We start from the raw sequence: 19,107 nt of genomic DNA on the forward strand, positions 1-19,107 counted from the left end.
TATTGAAAGACGACAGGAGAGAAAGTCAAGAGACCCAAATTTCTGATCTTGTTCTTTATGAAGCTCTAAAATGTTTAGTCATTTATAATACAGTTTTCTTGCCTATAAAATCAGATACATGAACGAATACAATTTTCTTGCCTATAAAATCAGATACATGAACTAGAGTATGAGAAGCTTTTTCAAGCATTAGTATTCTATAATTCTATATTGTAATGGTGTAGCTTATATAGTCTTGATATAAAATACTGTAATTCCCAATTTTCCAAGGGGAGGAAAAACAAATGAGCTGTGGCTCAGCTGAATATTGTATTCACGAAAGCAGAAATATCTGAAGGCAAGCTTCAATAGTTCCCCCACCACCCCAACCCTGGAATAACAGCAGCTTTCTTTTCCTTGCATCTAGTCTGCTAAACCACCAATTCTATAGTAAGAGTAATTAGAAGGAGATATGTTTGCAGGACAGTGCTGGGACACATCCAGAATATGTTTATTCCAGGGAAAAACAGAAACTCATGCAAATTAACAAGACTGTTGACTTTGAAAATAACATATTATTAATTCAGAGAGGACGCACTTAGCTTATAATAACTTAATAGTTTCAGAAAAGGGAAGGATGTTGCTTGCTAAGATATATCATTATTTCGGGAGGTATGTTTTCAGAAATGCTCATAAGAAGGACGAGTTGAAACGAGTTTACCCATTTGTTTCAGCCCAGAGGGCTGTTTGGATAAATTCAGAATTCCGCAGGTTCTTACATGTTAGCTCAAAAACATTTGTTTAGGTAGGTTTGAAATAACTCTTAAAAGGCCACAGTTTGGGCACCTTATTTTTTTTCTCTCCAGTTAAAGTCAACCGCCGAAGTTCTCTTTTACTCCATTCTCTTGTCCTTTGGTTTTAGACTGCACTTCAAATGGTTATTGGCTCTATGAAAAACCATTAAATTTTTGGCTTATTCTCAAACATATGAGCCCCAGGTTGGAAATAACTCCCTTGTTTCAGAAAAGTAGATGCTATTGTTTCTAAATGATCCTTTTTCACCGAAGAACAGACTATAAAGAATGTCTTTCTTTTTCCGCTGGTAAGTTATATGGAAATACAATCCTAAGTTCAGCATTTTAAAAATACGATTTTCAAAGAATTACACATGACATTTTAAGGCCAGCAACAAGTTTAACCTTTAGAACAAATAAAACAACATGAGCAATAAGCATGTAATTTCAGAATGGAACACATTGCTTTCTGGCAGCCCTGCTAACAATTGGCTACTGTAGGTTGTGCAATCCTTCCAGTAATATGATTTCTATATATGTTGGGTCTGTTACAGTTAAAGGCTATAATCCGGGAATGTTAGACATTTCTGGTAATTTTTCACTATTATCCATCTTTGTTGGTAACAAAATAAACAATTACTTTAAAAATGTGTATCAATATTTTACAAGTAATCTAGTAGCCTATACCAATTGGTTAATATATTTGGAAGGATTCAAAAAGAAATGGACAATTTTTTTAGAAAAAGCAAGTTAAGAAAAGCAATTTCCTAAGTCATTAACCTTTAAAGAGGAACTAGAATGTGGCACAGGAGGGAGATTGTGAAATCCACAGGTTAACTTATTTTGGAAATTGTATGCAGACTCCTTAGAGAATGTGTAGGTGGCACTTTGAGAGGCCAAGGCGGGCAGATTGCTTGAGCCCAGGAGTTTGAGACCAGCCTGGGAAAAATGGCGAAACTCCATCTCTACTAAAAATACAAAAACTTAGCTGGGCGTGGTAATGTGCACCTGTAGTCCCAGCTACTTGGGGTGGGCGTTGGGGGTGGTACTGAGGCGGGAAGATTGCTTGAGGCAGGGAGTTCGAGACTGCAGTGAACTCTGATTATGCCACTACATTCCAACCTGGGTAATGAAGGGAGACCCTGTCTCAAAAAAATAAACAAATAAATAAAATAAAAATTTCACTTTTGGTGAATTTTTTTTTTCACAATTTGAATACACAGGACCAAGGATAAAATATATTGACATTTTACATTGTAGTGAAAGAAACACCTGATCTGATCCAAGGTTGAAACAAATCTAAGGTATTACAATGTTCTTTATACAAGTTAATAATACAAAAATTAAATATTTATTATAGGCTATGAACTGTTTACATTATTTACATGTTAACATATTTAATACAATACACCCACAAGGTGAGTACTATTAGTACCATATGTTAAAGACGCTGGACATGGAGGGGAAGTGACTTGCCCAAGGTCACACAGCTGGACGTGGTACTTTTGGATTTGAGCCCAGGCAGGGCTGAGCTCAGGGTCCCGGTACTCAACACAGCCTCTCTTGAGTCACAGAACCTGAAAGGCAAATTAAAACTCATCAAGTCCAGCTGTCTACTTTTATAGATGAAGAAACTGAGGCTCAGAGAGCTGAAAAACTGTCCATAAACCATAGCAAGTTAGCCCCAAGCCGGGAAGTAAATCTTGATTTCAAGGATCCCACTTGAGAACTCTCAACATTGTTTATTTTCTTGGAAAAGCAAAGAAGCTCATAAGGCCTTTAAACATTTATAATTACATCGTTCCTTCTCTTCTTCTGTCTAAACAGTCAGTTGAAGAAAAACTAACTGGAATTGTCATTGCCCACTTAGAGAGAGATGGGGTATGCGCCGTTAGCCAACTGACCCAGGAAGCAGCTGAAGCTCAGCCAAAGAGAAAACTCACACATTTCAAGCAAAGCTCTCTTTTTCTCTAAATTCATTTTCCTTCTAGACTACATTTCCTGTAAGAAGTTTTGCCTTCAACTATTTGTTTTGGAATAAACAGCACAACTTTGTTTTATCCTTTCTGTCTCTATGTTGCTTTGGGAAAATGGAAAAGGACCAGATTTCTGAGCTCCTGGAATAGTGTCTTCCTCACGGTGCTGTCATAACCTTTTTTTTCTTGCTTGAGGAAATCATTTCCATCAAGAGGGGACAAGGGAAGAAAAAGTAAAACATCTTTTTTGCTTTCGTGAATGCCTTGAAATAGAATGTTAAAACTACTGGGTAACAGCAAAGTACTAGCATGCTTCATGCTTTTGGATTCTGTGATAAGAGGGAAGGCTGATGTTCATGTGCACAGTATACTCCCCTGAAATTCACAAGCATTTTATGGAAAATTGAAATATCATGAATAAATTGCAATCACCACAAGTATGAGAAGTTGTTTATTACAGGCTACAGCACAGATAAAATAAGCTTTGATATTGTGTGTGCCCTATTTCTGTAGATGTAACCTCCTTGCTTCCCTCCCACTGAAGTGAACATATTGAAATGCAAATGTTTGAGAGTCATGTTATTATAGAGTGACCATGCTGACATGCTGACCTCAAACTTCCAGACTCCAGAGCTGACAGAAAGGAGTAGTTCTCATTTAAGCTACCCAGCCCTACAGTAATTTTTAGAGCAGCCTGAACTAATACAGAGATACCAGCATTGAAGGAATTGTTAATGGACAAGGGGGTTAATGAAGAGCCTAGCCCTCTTGCCTCAAGGTGGGGAAGTATTAAAGGTCTGTCTAGTTCCAGAACTCAATTTAGAATCATCTGGAGTTTTATTGTGCAGCTCCACTCTTCTCCGCCCAATGGCACTGTCTTAACCTCCCCACAGGTATTCTAAGGGCACTTCCCAGCAAACTGTATTGGGGTTCAGAACACAATACTCCAAAGTACAGCACTTGCCTGCTGAGTACTTTGGACTGAGGGAGCCTGGAAGGGCTTCAGAAAAAAAGAAGTTCTCCCTGACTTTCTCCCACTCTCCTTTCTCCTTTTCCCATTTCTCCCCCACAGCAGGCCATAGAAACCAGAACTCTTCTCCCCCCAAGCAAGCCATAAAACCTAGAAAGGACTCTAAGCCAAGAGATCGTTCTATCTATGATTTGTCTAACAACCATGTTGTATATCACAGTGAGAATTCTAAAATAGACTCCTTCCCTTAGTTGTTTGACTCCATTACTCATTCATTACAGATTACATCAAATCACAGTTTGCCATTTCCATACCCATGGATGTACTGAGTAGAATCATTTTCATATTTGATATGCAGACACTGTGTGTTGTGTACAAAAAAGCACCATTAATGGTCTTTCTGAGAGAATAGTTTAAAGGAGCTCAGAGGCACCCACTTTGAAATAAATGCTGGGTAAATTGGAACATTTTGTGGAATACTGCCAGTCCTCATTTCATAGCTTTTTATTTAGATTGATAGAATGTGGCCAAAGTGGCCTCCACCATGGGAGATTCATAAGCAAGACATCTCCATAGCAGGTCTTACAAACTGGACACCATTATGCTCCACAAAGCCTCTTCTCAGTCCTTGACATAATACTTTTGAGATTGCAGTTTAAGTAGCTAATATCACACACATGCAAATCATATTAGACATTTGGCATATTTGAGGGGAAATGAATACTTAAAATATTAATTTTGGCACAACTGTGGTCACTGGCAGATAATGTTCCCGAGTTTTTAGGTGCCTGGAGTTCTCCTGGAATCCTCCTAACTGGCTTGTTTTTGCCACCTGTTTTCTATATCAAATTGGATGTTCTTGTGTAAAAGACATGGGTTACTTCTGGTAGGAATAAAGTGACATAAATATTTTACAAAAATACCATGTAAATTCTATATCCTACCTCCTATATTGTTCATTACACTGTCATCAAATACACCCACTTTACCAGAGAAAGAATTCACAGAGCAAAAAAGGGGAGATGGTCTTCAGTACAGAAAATCCAGAAATTGCAGTTAATTCAAAGCTTTACAAACACATTATTGGATTGTCAAATACCCTATCTTTGGCTCTTGCTCTTGAAAATAAAGGTTCCTTTGAAATACTGTAGAAATGAGAATCCTGTCCAGCTTCACTTACCTTCAAGTTTTATATTTCCAACTTGTAAATAATTTTTGGATGATATCTGTGGCCACTGGCTGGATGTGTCTCTTCATGAGTTCACATGAATAAGCCTAATAACTGAGAGCTAGATGTTTAACTTCTGTATACATCAGTTTCCCTGATCGTAAAAGATTTATGCTAATATGTAATAATATATGTGAAAATACTTTGGAAAGTGTATACAGTGGTCCACAAAGGTAAATGATTCTATTCTGTGTTCAATTAAATTGTCCCTGATATTCTCAAAGAAAAGTATCAATGACATGGTGCTCCTTGGGCTTATTTTAGTAAAGCTGAAGGGGGTGGAGTGAGGAAAAAAGATGTTTCTGTTTGGTTCTTAACAAAGCCATTAATGCATGGCTGTAGCTTTTTAATGGATTTCGATCTTGAATTTGGGGTCCATTTCTTTACCTTTGCTTGTTCTATTAGGGCTGTAATAATTTATTGAGTTTTTTGGGGGTCCTACTACTTCATGTAGAAACAATTTTTTGGACACTAGTGAAAACAAAGACAAGAAAATGGAACCCTTCATTTAATATATAAAACAAACGTCATTTGAGTTCAAAGTACTGTTGTGGATATGGGAAGAAGTCTTCAGATGAAAGCGTTCGATCAGAAAGACAGTGTCCTATTTTTGTTCAAAGCACCTCAGGCGGTCTTCCCTGTCAAAATGATAAACTTATTTACTGCCTTCTATGGACACAAATTCGAGTAAGCTCAAATTGTTCCTTCAAGTACTCCTATTACAGTTGTAGTTTTGTTAGTAATATTAAATTCAGCCAGAAGCTTTTTTTCCCCCCACAGGGGAATACATACTTATTTGAGCTTTTAAAAGTTACATATTTTCATTCTTGACTGAGGAACATGCTAGAAGGGTTAAATACTTTTTATTTCCAAAGTGCTATACGACCATTATCCTGGACTCATAATATCTATACAGACAGGCTTGCATTTCTTGTCAGCACCACCTTTAGGTCTCAAAGGACCAAAAGAGGTTAAGTGATTGTAAAGTGAGTTGCAGAGTCACCTATCATCCTGCATTTAACCCAACGCTCCATGGTCGATTTTGCCTTTTTTCATGCAGACACACCTGCCCATTTGCTTCAGAGACATTCCAGGGGCTTCACTTCTCTAGGCAGGCAGGCTCATGACCAGGTTCAAATGAACACATTGCTATTACTGGTTGGGAGAAGGCTCAGCATTCCATTTACCCTGAAATCATTTGAAAAGTTAGCCTTTTATATGTCAGGTGATAAATTTTGCATAATTAATATATTTAATAACCATTTAGAGAGGACTTTAAGCATAATTGTAAGAAGGGTCATTTTGTGAAATGAAAATTGTCACCAATCTGAACAGCAATTATAAATACTTAAAATATGTCCCAGGAACAATAGAGGGAAAGAGGGTATGATGACCATTCAATGAGCCCCATGAAAAGACTGTGCTTTGATTTTTGTTTGGTTTGTTAGGGAATATAGCAAAGGATAAAAAACTATGGCCAGTATTTATTAAGTGCCTATACCATTCAGGGCATTTTACAAAGTAATTATGTAAGTTAATTATATAAATTATTCTTTATAGCTCTTTGACATTTTGATTAGTTTTAAGATAGGGTAACTGACTTGGAGAGGTTATGCAACAGTGAGAATTGCTTTGCAATTCGACATACTTTGATTTGAATCCTATCTCTGGGCCCCCAATCTAGAGGCAACACTGCCTTTGGAATCAATAGGCAGAAAGGGCAAGGGAGAGAAAGAGAGCTAAATTCTGTCCAAGGATGAAGAGTATAATAGGAATATTCTAAATCTATCTAATGCAAGCCTATTGTACTAGTGCAAGCCTAGTTCCCAAACAAAATTGTAGGTGCCGGAAAAAGGGTTAAAATTAAGCCAAGTTCAAAATCTAGCCCAAAGCTGATAAGCAGGAGGATTTGATTTGTGAGTGTGGCTGGGTAAGACTGGGCATGGCTGTCGTCTCTACATTAGATCGCTGATCCACTATATATGTGTAAATTATATGATCTACTCTTGTACTGGGGATTACATGGTTCCTTGGGCACATAGATCAGAGCAGAAAAGGTAAGGACAGGAGTTTTGTGTTTGAGCCTAGAAGGTATCCTTTATAGCTCTGTTTATCAGCATTTTAGATGGGACCCCTCAGCTCCTGACATTGGAACCAATGAAGATCACTGGGTTTCTTGTTCTGGATTCCACCCCGTAGAGCAATCTTTTGGAGGTGTTTGTTTCTTTCGATGTGTATTTCTCACTTGGTACCTAAACCTGCCACAGAACTCAGCTCTGGCCTGTGCCGCCATGACTGCTTTCAGCTCTCAGCTTCTGGAGTGATGTCTTTCCTCGTTGGTTCCCTTTTATTGGCTGTGTTTGGACTCACCTCCATTGGGTGTTTTCCCTGACTTATGCTGTATCACATCCACCTCTGCTTGGCTCCACTACCTTCCTCTTTCCAGTCCGAAGGCCCCTGTCGTGGGCCTTTGTGTTTTGTTTTGTTTTCATGAGCAGCTCCTTGCTGCCCCCTCCTGGCTCAAATTGTAATCAAGCCTTCGTTTTGCAAACCAAAGTTGAGAGCCAAACCTTGCCATTAGATAAACTGAACTCTGTTTCAGTCCCATAGTTTTGCTACTTGGGGGAGAGAAAAGATAATTATTCTCCCTCTCTCTCTGTCTCTCTCTCTTTGTTATACACTTTCTTCTTAGATCCATAATAATAAGATCTTTTTCTTTGGCTTATTTTTTTAACATAAAATCTGTTATCTTTATTAATATAGTATACAAGCCTAATATTGAAAATTTGGAAAACACTGAAAGGCATAGAGAGAGCAAACATCATCTGTAATTCAGCTGTAATAGATAATCACCATTTACATGATGACCTTTCGTGTCTATTTTTTGTGGGGTTTTTTGTTTGTTTGTTTGTTTGTTTTTGGCGGAGTCTTGCTCTGTTGTCCAGGCTGGAGTGCAGTGGCGCAATCTCGGCTCACTGCAACCTCCACCTCCCGGGTTCAAGTGATTCTCTTGCCTCAGCCTCCAGAGTAGCTGGAATTACAGGCGCCCGCGACCATGCTTGGCTAATTTTTGTATTTTTAGTAGAGACAGGATTTCGCCATGTTGGCCAGGATAATCTCGATCTCTTGACCTCATGACCCACCTGTCTCAGCCTCCCAAAGTGCTGGCATTACAGGCATGAGCCACCGTGCCGGGTCCTGTATATGTTTTTCATGTGACTCTTTATGCATGGTTTCATCGTCTGCTCTTCCTCTTAGCAATGTGTCATTACCTATTTTATAGTCCTTTTAAATACTCAGAGCCTCTTTTTGCAGGCATTCATACTTACCACTTTTTGGGGGGCTCAAATTACATTATATAAGATTATATAAACTTTTATTCAATTATTTAAGATTTAAGCTTCTGCAAGCTGGATTTTGGACCTATGAACAGAAGATTCTTTTGTATTCTCCCCATACTATGCAATATTGGGCTCTTATGCTCTGACGCTCAATAAATGTGGCTGACTGGCTGTTCCAAGTTCATGATGTGTTTTCCAAAATGGCAATAAAAATGGTAATGAAATGTTAAGTTATTCTCAGCTACTAAATTCCTAGTACCAGGGACATCATAAATTATCATTTTGATGATCAAAACTATTTAACCATAAATTTCAACTAAGTCACAATAAGGTATGAATCTCTTTCCAGCCCCCTTTTGCCCATATGTTTCCAAATTATATGCCTCATGATTGAATTACCTCACAACTAATTAGAGCTTAAGAGAAAAATACAATATATGTGAACGGAGTTTGGGGAAGTAACTAAATATAGAAGAATTATTCTAATATGAAGGGCATTTGGGGGAGCATTTACCCTCTGATAACCTTATTGCCAATAATTTCCCTGTCCATCTTGCTTGCTCTCTGGTCATAGTGAAGATAATTTATAGGTATACTCTTCTGTGAGCTAGAAAGCCTTAAATAGGTTCAAAATCAATGCTGCATACCAAAGGAATGCTCAAAATTACCAGCCCTGATGCTATGTGTATTTCTTGCTAATGCTTCTAATTTATAGAAGCTGATGAGGTCCAATAATCCCTCAAAGCTTGAAGGAGAATCTTTGGACAGTTCTGTTCTCAGCTAATGCAGGCCTCTGGCTTGATGTGGGAGAGGCCTCTCTATCTCCTTCTCTTGGTTAAATACAAGAAACAAAATGTTAAATCAGTGATGACCGACTGAAGAAAACATTGAATTTATGTTAACTTTTTTATATTTAAATACTTACATGAACTTGTTCACGTTTAAAAAGCAGAGTACATAAACATGCTTTTTTTTCTAATCAGCAAACTTTATTGTTTAAAGCAGTTTTAGGTTTGAAGCAAAATTGAGTGGCAAGTACAGATTTCTGACATACTCCCCATTCCCACACACATAGAACCTCCCTTGCTATCAATATTCTGCACCAAAAGTAGTACACTTAGTGCAATCCATGAACCTACATTGGCACATCATCACCTGGAGTCCATAGTTTACATTAAAGTTTGCTCTTGGTGTTGTACATTCTGTGGGCTTTGATGAATATATAATGACATATATCCATCCTGTAATATCGTACAGAATAGTTTCACTGCCCTAAAAATCCTCGGTGCACTGCCTGTTTATCCCTCCTTCCCCATAATCTCAGGCAACCATTAATCTTTTTACTGTTTCCACAGGTTTGCCTTTTCCGGGTGTCATATAGTGCAATCATACAGTGTGTAGCCTCTTTAGACTCACTTCGTTCACTTAGCTACATGCATTTAAGATTCTTCCATGTGTTTTCATGGCGTGCTAGCTCATTTCTTTTTAGCACAGAATAATATTCTATTGTCTGGGTGTACCATGGTTTATTTATTCACTACTACTGAAGGCCGTCTTGGTTGCTTCCAAGTTTTGGCTATTATAAATAAAACATTTGGCTATAAACATTTGTTTGCATGGTTTTGTATGGACAAAAGTTTTCAATTAATTTGCGTAAAAACCAAGGAGTACAATAGTTAGATCACGTGGTAACAGTAAGTTTAGTTTTGTAAAAACTGCCAAATTGTCTTCCAAAGTGGTTGTACCATTTTGCATATCCACCAGAAATGAATGAGTATTCCTAGTTCTCCACATCCTCAGCAGCATATGGTGTTTTAGATCTTGGCCATTCTAATGTGTCATGCTATCTCCTTGTTGTTTTAACTTAAAATTCCCCAGTGACATCTGACCTTGAACATCTTCTCATAGGCTTACTGGCTATCTGTATATCTTTTTGGTGAGCGACCTGTTTAGGGTTTTCAGTCCATTTAAAAAATTGGGTCGTTCATTTTCTTATTGTTGAGTTTGTTTTCATATTTTCAGTTGTTTTTATATTTCGTACAACTGTCCTTAGTCAGATGTGTCTTTGGCAAATATTTTCTCCTGGTCTGTGGCTTGTCTTCTCAGTTTCTTGAAGAGCATGCTTTTAAAATACAGTTTTCTTTTAACTTTTTGCCCTACAGATGACCAATGCAGAACGTTCCTCTTAACATAGTTAGAAAATAGCTGTTTAATCGGAGAAATGGAATAAATTACATTTTCCTAACTATTCATGCTTCTAAATCAAGAAATTTAAAATGCACTATGGTCTGTGGACACATAATATCTAGCTTTGCCTTCCTTAAATGTTAAGTGGCTGTGACCTTGCAAGAAAGAATACAGCAAAGAGACTTCTGTTTCTCTAACCTTATGCCTTATGCCTCTGAATGCGCTGCTTTTCTGAGTACTATTTCCTGTTCAGGAATATTCCTGTCCAAGAAGACAAAGGGCTTTTTTTTTTGTTTAATCCTAAAGAGGACTACCATGACACAGCCTAAGAAACTGAGATTAAAGATGAAAAAATATGGTATTATATTTCCATTCTCTATCCAGCATTCTCAAATATCTTACAAACGTTGGTAAAAATAATTTTGTGTGATATTCTCTATAGGGCAAAACATTAAAAAAGAAACGTTCACTCTGTTCATTCTCTCTACCATGCAAAATATTCTCAAAAAAGAAATAGCTTCACAAATTTCTTTAAAAGTGCTGTTTGTGTTATTTTTCTTTTTCTCCTTTTCACATTTTCTTAGGTATTTTTGAGTGTAGCTGAAAGTTATGTTCAGCGTTTGAATTCCATTTAATTCTTTGTGTCTTCTCTGCCTGGTCATGATAGAGAATAGAGAGGATAATAAGATTCAAATTTTATAAAAGCTGTATGTGGAAGTTAATTATAGATATTGAGTGCATTGCGCTGTTATGTAATTTCCCCTTTCTACTGTATTTTGTACAGGTATACTCATAATTTCAGAAGTATTCAGACAATTTTAGATGAAATCAGTCAGGTACTTAGGCAATCAGATCATTCCAGTAAGAAGTACACACACATGGGCACACATACAATATCCTTTTTGATTACTCAGTGCTGTAGAAGTGTTTTATTATTATGCACATAGGCATAGTCTCTCTCTCTCTTCCCACCCCCTTCCTTCTCTTCTCCTGATATCCCTGTCCCTTGAAATGCAAAGGAAGACACAGAATTCTATGATAAAAAATTTTAGAGAACTATGACGTCTCTCGGCAAACACAACTCTCCACAAGAGAGTTGTCTCTTTTTTCCATTTCATCTTTTTTTATGATAAACATAACAATCTTTACTCTCTCAATAGAGAGAGATATTATAGGATTTAACAAGCTCATAATGGAAGTGGACTTTGTGCTTCTCCTAAGGGAAAGATTAGATAGGTTCAGAAACCCGCATGATTACAATAATTTGAGAAGAGCTGTTCTTGTTAACTACTTTATTTAAGGGCGTGTTAGAACTAGAACTCCAAGCTCCTCAACCTGTCAATAATTAGATGTGCTGGAAAATACCTCTATACTCCTAGTGCCTTCAGTATGTTTAAATTGGGTGAAGTCACAGTTCTTAACATGATAGGCAGTGACGTCATTGGCTCCTTAGGCTACATTTCTCCCTAAATATGGCTGCACAGGAGAATGATTTTGGATAGTTGCATCAGATATTGCTGCATTTTGTGGATCTGGATGACATAGAAGCTTCCTCTTCCTCTTCTTTATTGAACTTGGTGTCTCAGCCCTGAAATAAATTCTCAGAAATCATTAATAAAGTAATTAAAAAATGTTCTTGCCATTTCTGTGATCTCAGATTACAGCAGTTACAGTAATTGCTGATAGTGATATGCACCCTACCCAGAGCCTATTAAGGAGACTTTTATGGGCCTCTTTTTTTTTTTTTTTTTTTTTTGCCATCTTTGCACCTAAAAGGCTGTAAAGGAAAGAGGGTGCTAAGGATGTTAAGCCTCAGCGCTTGCTATCACCTTGCTTTTTATGGTGTTTATAAGAATGCTTAGAAACTTTAGTCTTAGCTCATTTACACAGCTCCCTCCCAGGTCACTGAGGCAATTGCCACCTATAGGCAGTTTGTGTGTTCTAATTAGGCTTCCCTTAAAATTTACTTAAACAGCAAACTGCTATTGCTACAGTGGGTAGGACAATTTTAAGGACTCATCATTTGCCTTCTGTGCTGGCTGACAATAGGCCAGTTGAAAATTATCTTTTTGGGATATCCATAGCCATTATACCTGAGTCTCTTAGGGGCTCTTTCCCATAAGGCCCCTCTATGGAAGCAGTATCTGGCTCTGGTCTTTCTGCTTCCTATTTGAATGAAGCCAAGAAGCAGGATTATCTCTCGCGGAGAACTTTATGCATAAGGATCCAGTCTGGGCTCCCTAAAGAGCCTGAGGCTGGCTCTAAAAACAGGTTGGATTTTTTATTTAAATTTACTGTGTAGTTAGCCATTTTTTCACACTCTCTTTGTAGGTGTACATTTTCTTTTTTCCCTTTCTTTCCTTTCTTCCTTCCTTTCTTCTTCTATTGTATGTATTTATGTGTAGTTCCTTTCTGGCCAGGAGCCTAGCTTGGCTTATAGGCTGGAGTGCAGTGGCACGATCTCGGCTCACTGCAACCTCTGCCTCCCGGGTTCAAGTGATTCTCCTGCCTCAGTCTCTGGAGTAGCTGGGAATACAGGTGCATGCCACCATGCCCGGCTAATTTTTGTATTTTTAGTAGACACAGGGTACCATGTTGACCAGGCTGGTCTCGAACTCCTGACCTCAGGTAATTCGCCTGCCTTGGCCTCCCAAAGTGCTGGGATTACAAGCGTGAGCCACCGCGCCCAGTCGTTTTTTAAATCATGTGCGGCCTCACTGTCTTCTTTTGAAGGTGGACATTGCTTCAGTGACTAAACCTTCCATGGGTCCTTTAGATACCAACATAGAGAGATCACTGGAGTCTCAAGAAAGCAGAGTCTGAGATGACCACTATAAAAAACAGGCTTACAATTCAGTTTTAATTACCCAAGGAAAGGCTAGGTTCTTTCTTCAGTAGACAGAAGCTTGGATTTTTGGAATTAGTGTCAAGGCCAGGGCAGGGATGATGTTTGTTGGAACACAAGGAGAAGGAAACAGCAAATAGTCTTCTTTTCTTTTTTCTTTTTTTTTTTGAGACGGAGTCTCGCTCTGTCGCCCAGGCTGGAGTGCAGTGGCGCAATCTCGGCTCACTGCAAGCTCCGCCTCCCAGGTTCACGCCATTCTCCTGCCTCAGCCTCTCCGAGTAGCTGGGACTACAGGCGCCCGCCACCACGCCTGGCTAGTTTTTTTTTTTTTTTTTTGTATTTTTAGTAGAGACGGGGTTTCACCGTGGTCTCGATCTCCTGACCTCGTGATCCTCCCGCCTCGGCCTCCCAAAGTGCTGGGATTACAAGCGTGAGCCACCAGGCCCGGCCTCTTCTTTTCAAGTCAGTTTATCGTCTCTTTGCTTATAAAGAAGCAAATGGAAGAGAGAGCTGAGAGACGATCTCATTTAGTTTGGAAATCTATGAACAAACAAGTGGAATTATTTTCATCTCATAGACATCTTTAGCAGTGTCAGAGTAGTATTAAACAAAAGGGGAAAATGTTGCCTTTTTTGAATTGTTAAAGTTACCTAGAATTCCCTTTAGAATAAAATTTTTCCATGTATGAGAGAGGGTACAGTCTAGTGATTAAGAGCTTGGCTTAGAAGCTAGATTATGTAGATTCAAATTTTGCCTTTGTATAATAACCTTGGGCAAGCTTCTTTATCTATAGTTCAATTTCCTAATATTATAATGGGGTTAAAAATACCATCCACCTCATAAGGTTGTTATGAGAATTAAAAAAGCAAATATTTGTAAAACAACCAGAATGCTGCCTGCCATATACCAAGCACCTTAAAAATGTTTTCTTAGTAAATGAAATGTTCAACCCTCTCTAATAAGATGGAAATTTTAATCTTAGCAGGAAAAGGAGGAGTGGCAGTGAAAGTAGCTTATACAGCATTATGCCAATGTAAGATGACATTGCTTATGATTTACATTCCATGAAAAGAGTTTAGATATACATTTTGTGGGTGGTCTATAAATTTTATTGAATGATTAAGCACTCTGCTTAGTATTTGGTCTGCATTGCTATTTTTCATATAGATTCTATTTTACTAAACCTTTTCATTAGATTTGAACAAATTATGGTCACAGTGGCTCCCAGGATCTTTTACCATAGAGTCTTGCTATAGGAAGCACTTAGATAAAGGCATTAAATTATCATTTATTGATAAGAAGCTAATCTTGGTGAATTAATTTTTTATTTATACATTAACCTTTAATAGTCATTTAACTTCAGAAAAAATCATAGGCCTATAGTCTTTCAATCTTCCAGTTAAGATATTCTAAAATCAATCTTTTCATTTCCAGAAATAAATCCAGTGCGATCACGTCATTTCCCTGATTAGAGCTATTTAGGATCTCTCCATCCACACAAAATAAAATAAAGTGTGTTAGTTGGCACACAAGGCCTTTAATGATGAGGTCCTATCCTTTTTGGCCTAATTGTTTTAGCATTTTTCCCCTGTCTCTTCACTTTAGTTCTAGAAATACCAAACTTACCAGGAGTTTATACTTTCATCTTTGCATCTGACAAAAGCTGTTCTCAGTACCTGTAATATTTTTTCCAACTCCTTGCTCTCTGCTTTCTACCTCTCCTCTTAGCCCATGTGTCACATCTTTACACTTTAGCTCTCTTTAACAAAGCTCCTAGGGATACTTAAGCCCCTCATCCATGTTACAGTTCTAATAAAAATAAGCTAACCGTCTACAGTGCCTACTATGTATGAGGCTCTATTCCCATTGGTTTACATATATTAATTCATTTAATCTTCATAATAATCTTGTGAGGTTGATATTTACCCATTTCACAGACAAGGAAACTGAATCGCCATATGGTTAGGTAAATTGCTCAATGTCTTCCTGCTGGTTGGTTACAGAACCCAAATTTGAGGTGTACTGCACTACACTAAAATGGATACATTTTTAAATTTTTCTACTTATCACATCTTTGTGTGTATATATATATATACACACACACATACACTCTTTGTTCTAATAAATGCCCAACATTCTCAATATTGGAGATACTCACTGTTGGTAAGATGATTGTTCATTCATTAAAAATATTTAAAAATTAGTAAGTGCATTAAATCCAAAGAAACTCATGTGATTTCTCAAATCTCCATTTTTCTTTTTCATCTTCTATGATTTTAGATTAAGAAAAAACCTAGCAATTATCTTGCTCACTGTTTTGTTTTCAATATATGTGAACCTTTGCAGTTGAACTAGAGACTAGGCCTCCTGTATCCTCTTTTAACTTGACATTATCAACCACTCCCTTCTTTAGCCATCTTTTTATTCTGACCACAATAGTCTCAACCACTACTGAGCTTGCGGCCGAGGCAGTCGGATTGCCTCAGCTCAGGAGTTCCAGACCAGCCTGGGCAACATGGTGAAACCCTGCCTCTACTAAAATAAAAAAAGTTAGCCAGGTGTGGCGGTATGTGCCTGTAGTCCCAGCTACTCAGGAGGCTGAGGCAGGAGAATTGCTTGAACCCGGGAGGCGGAGGTTGCAGTGAGCCGAGATTGTGCCACTGCACTCCAGCCTGGGCAACAGAGTGAGACTCTGTCTCAATTTAAAAAAAAAAAAGAGAGAGAGAATGAAATCTAGAATTTTGCTACTCTCAAAAAAGTCTTTCAGTAGCATAGTACTATGATGTTTTAATTTTGAAGTAACATTTTCCAGTAGAGAAAGTCATGTATAAGATGACAGTAAACATCAGCAAAATGTAGGTGACTTGATTACTTTGCTCTATCATTAATTCCCACATTTCTATATATATTGCATTTTCCTTTATATCTGATTGATTTTCTTTCAGGTGTTAAATAGTGATATGGTTAGGCTCTGTGTCCCCACCCAAATCTCATCTTGAATTGTAATCCCCAAGTGCTGAGGGAGAGACCTGGTGGGAGGTGATTGGATCATGGGGGCAGTTTCCCCGTGCTGTTTTCGTGATAGTGAGTTCTCATGAGATCTGATGGTTTTATAAGTGCCTGGCATTTCTCCTGCTTGCACTTCTTTCTCTCTTGCTGCCTTGTGAAGAAGGTGCCTGCTTCCCCTTCCACCATGTTTGTAAGTTTCCTGAGGCCTCCCCAGCCATGCAGAACTGTGAGTACCTCTTTTCTTTATAAATTGCCCTGTCTTGGGTAGTATCTTTATAGCAGTGTGAAAACAAACTAATACAAATAGTTTACTCCATGGTCCTTTGTATGGCAGTAGGAATGCCATAAGCCTTACCTTACCACATCATCTTTCATACTTTGTAACACTCTAGATGGAATCACATGGAAAACGTGAGCATACCTTTGTCGCTATAAAAAAAATCAATGAACATCTCCATATTGTCAGAAAATTGAGTCAATTCACTTTAAATGTGAATCAAACTGATTGCTTACTGACAAGAGACCATTTAAATTCATTTATTTACTGTATTTTTTACAGTAAATAAATAAACAACAACAGCTGTTTTGGCCCCAAGGAGATACAACTTTGGGGCAACTGGATGAACTGGACATGGCCAAATTTCAGTATGTTTCAAGTGCTTCTATTCTGTCTGTGATAGACATAAAAAACAAAACAAAACAAAACAAAACAAAACAAACAAGCAAACAAACAAAAAAAAAATTCGAGAATTTACCCTGAGAGTCTGAGTTAGTTTTCCTTCCCTTCCTTCCTTCCTTCCTCCCTCCCTCCCTCTCTATCTCCCTCTCTCTCTTTCTTTCTTTCTTTCTTTCTTTCTTTCTTTCTTTCTTTCTTTCTTTCTTTCTTTCTTTCTTTCTTAGATGGAGTTTTGCTCTTGTCACCCAGGCTGGAGTGCAGTGGCACAATCTCAGCTCACTGCAACCTCCACCTCTTGGGTTCAAGCGATTCTCCTGCCTCAGCCTCCCGAGTATTACAAGCACCCACCACCACACCTGGCTAATTTTTTGTATTTTTAGTAGAGATGGGGTTTTACCATGTTGGGCAGGCTGGTCTCCAACTCCTGACCTCAGGCAATCTGCCTGGCTTGGCCTCCAAAAGTGCTGGGATTACAGAAGTGAGCCACCGCACCCAGCCGAGAGTCTGAGTTTCTTAAATGACAATGGGAGAATCTTTTTTTCCTACTGAACTTGACTGTATGTGCTACATGTGTGGGTGCAGAACGTATTGCTAGAATGACCTCGTGTTTTTCCTCATCAGTCTGGAGTTTGGTATCCATCCCCCTACCCCCAATCTGCTTCTCTAGAAAGGCTTTCTAGATAATTTCCTGTTATATCAATGGAAATTTTCCCATTCTAAGTTCTGCTGATTCTCACAGATCTAGCTCTGAATAAATGAAACTTCATATTTCTTATAAAACAGTATTTTCTGTCATATTTATTATTCTTTGCTCTCCCAACTTTTGCTTATAATTCCTGTCAGCTGAATCAACCTGTAAATTTTATCTAAATGGCAACCAGTAGGAAACAGAATAAGGTAGCCAATATCCTATGAATACAAGCAAAGTAAATCATATTGTCCATTTTGTCACATTTTCTTCAGTGTGCTGCTTAGTGTGGTAGAATTCTTTTGGAAATTTTGAGTATGATAAAATAAGTATCATAATATTCATTTCCAGCATGGTCAGAGTGAATTCCAATTGATAGGCTCAATTTTCGTCTGCATGTTGTAAACTAGGTTTCTGAACGCTAAAAAGTTCTCTCCATTCCCTTCTAAACTTACTTCCCATCAAAACCCAAACAGTGTTAATTTGCTATTTTGAACTTTTGTTTGTTATTTTCTTAGGTGCCTACCTGTATATTACAACCCTGCACCTAACAAATACCCTGATTTAGTTGATTTTGTTGATTTGTCTCTGAACACACCTGCGTGGGTTATTTCTTTCTTCTCTTCCAACTGCAGCTCTCCCTTCCTGCCTTTGAGACCTGGATGAACTGTGTCAAATGAGAGATTCATGAAGATCTTAGATGATTGTTGTCTATCCATCCTACTAAAAAAAATCTTAAAATACATTTTCCTGCAGTTATATTAGCATTCATGAAAACAGTATCTTGTTTTCACATGTATGTACATACTTATGTTCAAATAGTGTTTGATGCTACCTTACATTCATTTTTCTCTTTGGGTAATCATAGTATCCCCATATATTCCAAAGAACAATGTGATTCCTATAATTCTACAAACTTAAATGTTGTGACTTGCCTGGTCATCTCTTAGTCCACATGTAGGGAGAGTAAGAGAAGAATAAAAATATCTTAAGCTGCTTCATCCTTAGTATTTTCATTTTTCTCATAGTAAGGTGATGAGTTAAGCAAATAGTTGGCTTCTTAATGGAAGAGATTCTGGTTAGGCATGATCTCTGATACCAAATATCCTTCTCCCTTCTGTCAATGGGTAGGGCTGGTAGAGAGAGCGAGGTCTCAGGGCCATGAGACACACCAAGTTCATTGGATATTTTTCAGCAACTTTGCCCAGGGTGGCCCTTGCCCTGCAATAGTCTAATCCTCTTTCCCTTGGGGCACAACTTGAACCAAAATTCCTTACATGTTGACGACTCCAAGAAGTTATGTGAACACTTAATCTTTTTATAGATCAAAATGTGTGAAGTTTTTATTTGCATACTTCTAAAACCCAGAAATTATTTCCTGGTTTATGGCAATTTTATATTAGATAGGTCGCCC

Source organism: Hylobates moloch, unplaced genomic scaffold (genome assembly GCF_009828535.3).
Source record: "Hylobates moloch isolate HMO894 unplaced genomic scaffold, HMol_V3 SCAFFOLD_24, whole genome shotgun sequence".
NCBI lineage: Eukaryota > Metazoa > Chordata > Mammalia > Primates > Hylobatidae > Hylobates > Hylobates moloch.